General features: G+C 49.5%; 1 pseudogene; it reads right to left on the reverse strand.

Annotated features, from left to right (window-relative positions):
- LOC143381504 (leucine-rich repeats and immunoglobulin-like domains protein 1) overlaps nucleotides 1–5,783 on the reverse strand; it is a 29,925-nt pseudogene extending 24,142 nt beyond the window's left edge.
- Between the last annotated feature and the right edge of the window lie 217 nt (nucleotides 5,784–6,000).

Consider the following 6,000-nt stretch of genomic DNA (forward strand, 5'->3'; position numbering starts at 1 on the left):
TTTAGAGACAGGGTCTCGCTGAGTTGCTTAGGATCTTGATAAGTTGCTGAGGCTGGCCTCAAACTTGCAATCCTCCTGCCTCAGCCTCCTGAGCCACTGGGATTACAGGCACACACCACCATGACCAGCCCTAATTTGTATAAATTCGTTCCACATAAAAATGAAATGGTAGAGCCTCACACTGTTTTCTTCTGAAAATTCTCTTAATCCTCAGACCATCATCAACTTAGAACTTCAGATTCTAAATGACAAACTTGAGGAAGGAAGAGTGTTCTGGAATATGCACCACAGAGCTCCAGCCCAGCTGAAGTGGCAAAGGAGGAGAAGCCACTAGCATCCTGGTCATGCAAAGCAGAGATGCTTCTGCACAGTACACTGTGGGGCCTGGACCTAAGCTTCTGGGCTTGGTTTCAGTTATAAAGACAAGTAGTAAAGGAAAGAAGTGGGTAAAGATACTGGTGAAGATGTGCCAACTTGGAAGTAACCACCTGCAAAACCTGAAAACAGGAAAACCAAGAGGAAATGCTGAGACCCAACTGTCTTCTGGGAGAAGAAAAGGGATGGGGAGGGAGGGGGAGAGAGGGGACGGATGATGGGTGGGCAGCAGCTGCTTTCCTTTACTATCTGATTCATTCACGCAGAGGCATGACCTCTAATGAAAAATAAACAAATTAAATGTTGAAGGACAGCAGATTACATTCCTCTGCTTTTTTTTTTTTTTTTGATGTTGCCTTTGTTTCTGGCAGCCCTCAGCTCCGCTATTGGACACATCTGGCCGAAGAGAATGTTCCTTTGATAAAAGCTGCACATCTGCACCAAGTGCCTTGATGAGCTCACAAGACATAAATAAATCTCCTGTGATGAACTATATTTTGGGTCCACCTACACATCAAGGAAGACTGTCAATCCCAAAATGGGGAGAGAAGGAGCTTCCTGTGGAGTGTGGGAGTGGAGAGGATGTGGGGAAGGATCTGTTCTGCAGCAAGGAAGTGGGGGTGGGAGGAAGCCCAGGAATGGGGCTCCTTCCTGCAACACCTGACCTGATTCAAAAACCTCCTCCAAGAGATGTTCCTACTCTGCTATGGAAACACAAACAGATATGGTTGAGTCTGCAGAGACACTGAGTTGGGACCACAGGAAGACTCAAAGGACAGGTGGCCTTCTGGGTGCGATGGCACAGGACTGTCATCAAGGCAGCTCAGGAGGCTGAGACAGGAGGATCTCAAGTTCAAAGCCAGCCTCAGCAAAAGTGAGGTGCTGAGCAACTCAGTGAGACCCTGTCTCTAAATAAAATACAAAATAGGGCTGGGGATGGGCCCAGGGGTCGAGTGCCTCCCCAAGTTCAATCCTGGTACCAAAACAAAAAAACAGAAAGAAAAAGGAAAGGTGGCCTGCTCTCCACCAAGTGCTCAGCTGAATGGACACACACAGGCTGCCCCACTCCCCACAGAGGCAAGGTGCAGAGGCCACGGCCTCACCCTTGGGCTGGAGCCCTGCCAGGGCCCGCCCACATTTACAGCACATGCATATTGGACAGCCCCCAGAAAGCGCCATCCATCAGCCTGCTGATGTTGTTTTTCTGAAGCTTCAGCACCTCCAAGCTGTCCAGGCCCTGGAACGTGAGGCCCTGGATCAACAGAATCTGATTCCGATTGAGGTCCCTGAAGAGAAGAAGCCCACAGAGTCAGAGCCTCCCTGTGCACATTCCACACACACACACCCACCCACACACACACACACACCCCTGCCGATTTTCCCAGCCAGCGAGCCAGCGGGTATCTAATGCAAGAACATTTGCAGTCAGGGCATCTGACGGGATCTCCATGTATGGGGCAAGAGCAGCGGGGGACCCCCCATGAAGCACACACATTCAGCTGCTAGCTCTAGTACTAGAGAGCCTCGGGGGACTGAAAGGACTCTGGGAGGCCTGGAGGGGCAGGGAAAGACACATGGAGCTAATGGGAAAGCCCTGGTTTCCCCCAACTATTTCTGGAGCATCTCGTGACCCAACCTCCTCAGCATCATGGAGACCTTCTCCGCAGACAGCCCAGGATCCACACCCCACTGAGCCTCAACAACTGTTCTCGTCAATTTAAACCAAATGTCCACTACTGGCTTGTTTTCCTGACATTTATTCTTCCAATAATAAAAAGAAGTCAAAAATCAATCAATCAATCAATCAATCAAGAGCCAAGCATGGTAGCACAGGGTTATCATCCCAGTGGCGTGGGAGGATTGTGAGTTCAGAGCCAGCCTCAGCAACTCAGCAAGGCCCTAAGCAACTCAATGAGACTCTGTCTCTAAATAAAATGCAAAATATGGCTGGGGAGGTAGCCCAGTGGTTGAGTGCCCCTGAGTTCAATCCCCGGTACCAAAAAAAAAAAAAAAAAAAGCAAGAGACAATCATAAATCAACCACCTTGTAAGATTTAGGAGATAAAAATTGCCATCTCCTGCTTACCGCCTTTAGCCATGCTAACTTCCTGCCAAATTCAAGAAATGTTGAGGATGCCATCAAGCCTGAGGTACTTATTTTACGGGTACCTTTAAAATCAACACTAAAACCTCTGAGACAAATAAACAGAATGCATGCAGCCTAAGCACTAGCCACGCCAGCTAACCAGCAGGATTCCTCATGTCATCGAGGAGGACACTAGCATGAACCTGCACGTCCATACTCAGTGGACCTCATCCCTGCAAGATGAGGTGGCCCACCGGCCCCAGACCCAGCTCCAATCTGCTTTTACTAGGTGTTGTCATAGGGGTATTAATTACAGTTCATGCAGAACTTTACTGGGGGCAAGGTGGGGGGGGGAAGTAGGGGTTGCATTTGGTGCTAGGTCCTTGGGGAAGTTTGGCCCCCATAAAATTGGGCTATAACCTTAATTAAAGTGCTGGTTTCTGTACTCACAGTTGTGTCAGCCTGGGTAACTTGAATGCTTTTATAGGAAGCTGGGTGATCCTGTTTTTGCTCAGGCAAAGAGTTAGCAGTGACCGTGATAGGCCATCAAATGCTCCTGACTCCAGGGTGCCAATGCGATTGCTGGCCAGGTTGCTGGAACGAGTCAGGAGAGAAAATGTCACAGCTGTAGGAGGCCTTCCTCGTTCTGTTACAGACACCAGACCCAGCTGGATCGGAGCTGGGAAAACACACTAAGACACACCCAGAGGGACAGGTTTCCTGAGGAGATGTCTGTTATCAGGAGGCTTCAGAGCCTGCCCTGACTCCCAGATGGGGAAGCACTGCAGGTGGCAAGACTGTCCAAGGTCAACCTCCACTCAGCCCAGAGCACACAGCACCTGTGGCTAGTGGGCCCAAGAGGGCGGGAGTGACCGTCAGACACCTCCACCCCCAGCCCTCCTGCGAACCTGCCAACCTTGGGCCACACCTGGCCCACCACCCTAGGCCGACAAGAAAAGCCCTACACAAAGCACAAAGTCAGCTCAGAGGCCAGGTCAGATTCCATTCCACGATTTGGGGAAACAGTCTTTAATCCTGAAGTGGGTCTCATTTTTGGACTTACATAATAAGCAGGTATAAGCCAATTCCTTTAAATGATTTTAAATACCTGAAAGAAACCCTCTAGTTAAAGAGACTTGAGCCAAGTTCTTTAGAGAGCAAGCCATACCACGCCTGTAATCCCAGTAGCTTGGGAGGCTGAGGCAGGAGGATTGAGAGTTCAAAGCCAGCCTCAGCAAAAGTGAGGCCCTAAGCAACTCAGTGAGACCCTATCTCTAAATAAAATACAAAATAGGGCTGGGGATGGGGCTCAGTGGTTAAGCGTCCCTGGTTCAATCCCTGGTACCCCCGCCCCCGCCAAAAAAAGACAAGCAATACTTTTTCAGGGCCATCTCCTTTGACCGTGCTGAGCAGACAGACTGCAGTGTATAACACAGACAGGTGTGTCACACTGTGTGAAAGCATAGCAAGCAGTGGAATAGAAAAGGGAAAAAAATAAAGGGAATAAAATAAATCAGTATTCCTATGAGAAGTTACCCCTCAACACCCTTCTTACTGCTTTTCCTAGACAAAATTTTGGTGTTTTTTTTTTTTAAACAAAACAACAACAACAAAAAACAAAAACAACAACAATAACAACAACAACAAAAACCAGCGCCTAAGTGAAAAGGAGAAAGCCCAGAGAATCTTCTACACTGGGGGGAAGGAACAAGGCTCCTCTGGATTCTTTACCAGGCAGAGCCCCAGCACAGGGCACATGAGGATTCTCTACAAACTGTTTGTTCTTGACATTCCAGATTAGAGAATAACAGCCTCTTGGAAGAAGATAGAGCAGCCACAAGCTGCCAAAAGAGAAAGTCCCTCCTGCTTTCTTGCAGGGACAGAAGGTCAGTGCAATTCCATTTCGTGGTTGGTGGTTTCTTGGTTCTGAGCAAGGGAGTGTTGGGCGGCAGCTGGACACCTCAGGACAGGCTCCACTTGAGGTTAACAAAGGCCAAGGCCTCCTGTTCCTGATTTCGGCACCTTGATGCAGCCTGAGAATAACTTGGAAAATCTAGGGGCCAAGGTTCATCTTCCCTGAAGAGATGGGTCATGACCACCTCTAAACAGGACTCGCAAATGAGCTCCAAAATGACTCTGAAACAGTGATGACAAAGTGAATGTAAACTCACTCAGATTTGGAAATGTCTCTTCAGATTTTTCCCCAGAGCAACACTTTCTTACCCACAGGCCGCGGGTGCTGCAGGTTTTATCATTTTTACTCCTGTCTACCATCCACATCGCAGGTAAGATGGGGCCCGAACACAGGTAAGAGACACATCAGCACAGTCCTGAGAACCCACAGAACCAGGAGCCGCCTTCCCAGACAGATCCCATGAGCTGTGTGATCACTGCGGGACGCTAGGAAGAAACAGCCTGGAGAGTATGCAAAGCGCTCTCCCTGCAGACTGGGCCTCTAAGCTCCCCTGAGCCTTCTCTCCAAGCTCTGCTGGGAAGCAGCCCAGTAAATGGGAGTAAAAGCAGGCTTTGTTGTCAGGGCAGAACTCAGAGTCTTGAACTCTTTTGTCTGAGGGGGTGAGCTCCCTGGACAGGCAAGTCCACCTCTCCCTGCCAAAGGTGTCCACCTTGGGTGTAACACAGACGAATACTATGGGACTGGAAATGTTCCATCAGTGGGCATCAGAGGCCAATCCCTCCTGTCTTGTACCATCCCCAGAGCTGAAAAATTGTTATGGTTTGGATGTGAGGTATCCCCCAAAAGCTCACGTGTGAGATAGTGCAAGAAGGTCCAGAGGAGAAATGACTGGGTTGTGAGAGCCTTAACCCAACCAGTGAATGAACCCCCTGATGGGATTAACTGGGTGGTCCTGGAGGCAGGTGGGTGTGGCTGGAGGAGGGGGCATGGGGGCATGGCTTTGGGTCTCTATTTGTCTCTGGAGAGTGGAGTCTCTCTCTGCTTCCTGATCACCATGTGAGCTGCTTCCCTCCACCACACTCTTCCTCCATGACCTCCTGCCTCCCCTTGAGCCCTGAGGAATGGAGCCTGCTGTGTATGAATGGAGACCTCTGAAACTGTCAGCCCCCAAATAAACTTTTCCTCCTCTACAATTTTCTGGTCGGGTTTTTTTAGTCACACAGTAGTGAAAAAGCTGACCAAAGCAGAAGTGAAATATGCAGACTGTGTACAGACCTGGGCAATGGAGAGGCCTCCAGCTGACCTAGAAGCAGAGGGACAGCCCCAGCCACAGAAGCACTTACAGCTCTCTTATGTACAGTCCAAGGGGAAAGCAGGCGCTCCAAATTTCCATGATATTATTCAAACTCAGATCCAACACTTCTAAGGAAAGGTAGGCCTTCAGCTGGCTCCCGTTCACACTGCGGATCCTGTTGTGCTGCCTGAAACACACAAGTGGAGGTTACTCGGGCATTTCTTTTTGCAGAGTAACTACAAGAGCCAGGCATAGTGGTGGACGCCTGTAATCCCAGTGGCTCAGGAGGCTGAGGCAGGAGGAACTTGAGTTCAAGGCCAGCCTCAGCTTA

Source organism: Callospermophilus lateralis, chromosome 15 (genome assembly GCF_048772815.1).
Source record: "Callospermophilus lateralis isolate mCalLat2 chromosome 15, mCalLat2.hap1, whole genome shotgun sequence".
Classification (NCBI taxonomy): Eukaryota; Metazoa; Chordata; class Mammalia; order Rodentia; family Sciuridae; genus Callospermophilus; species Callospermophilus lateralis.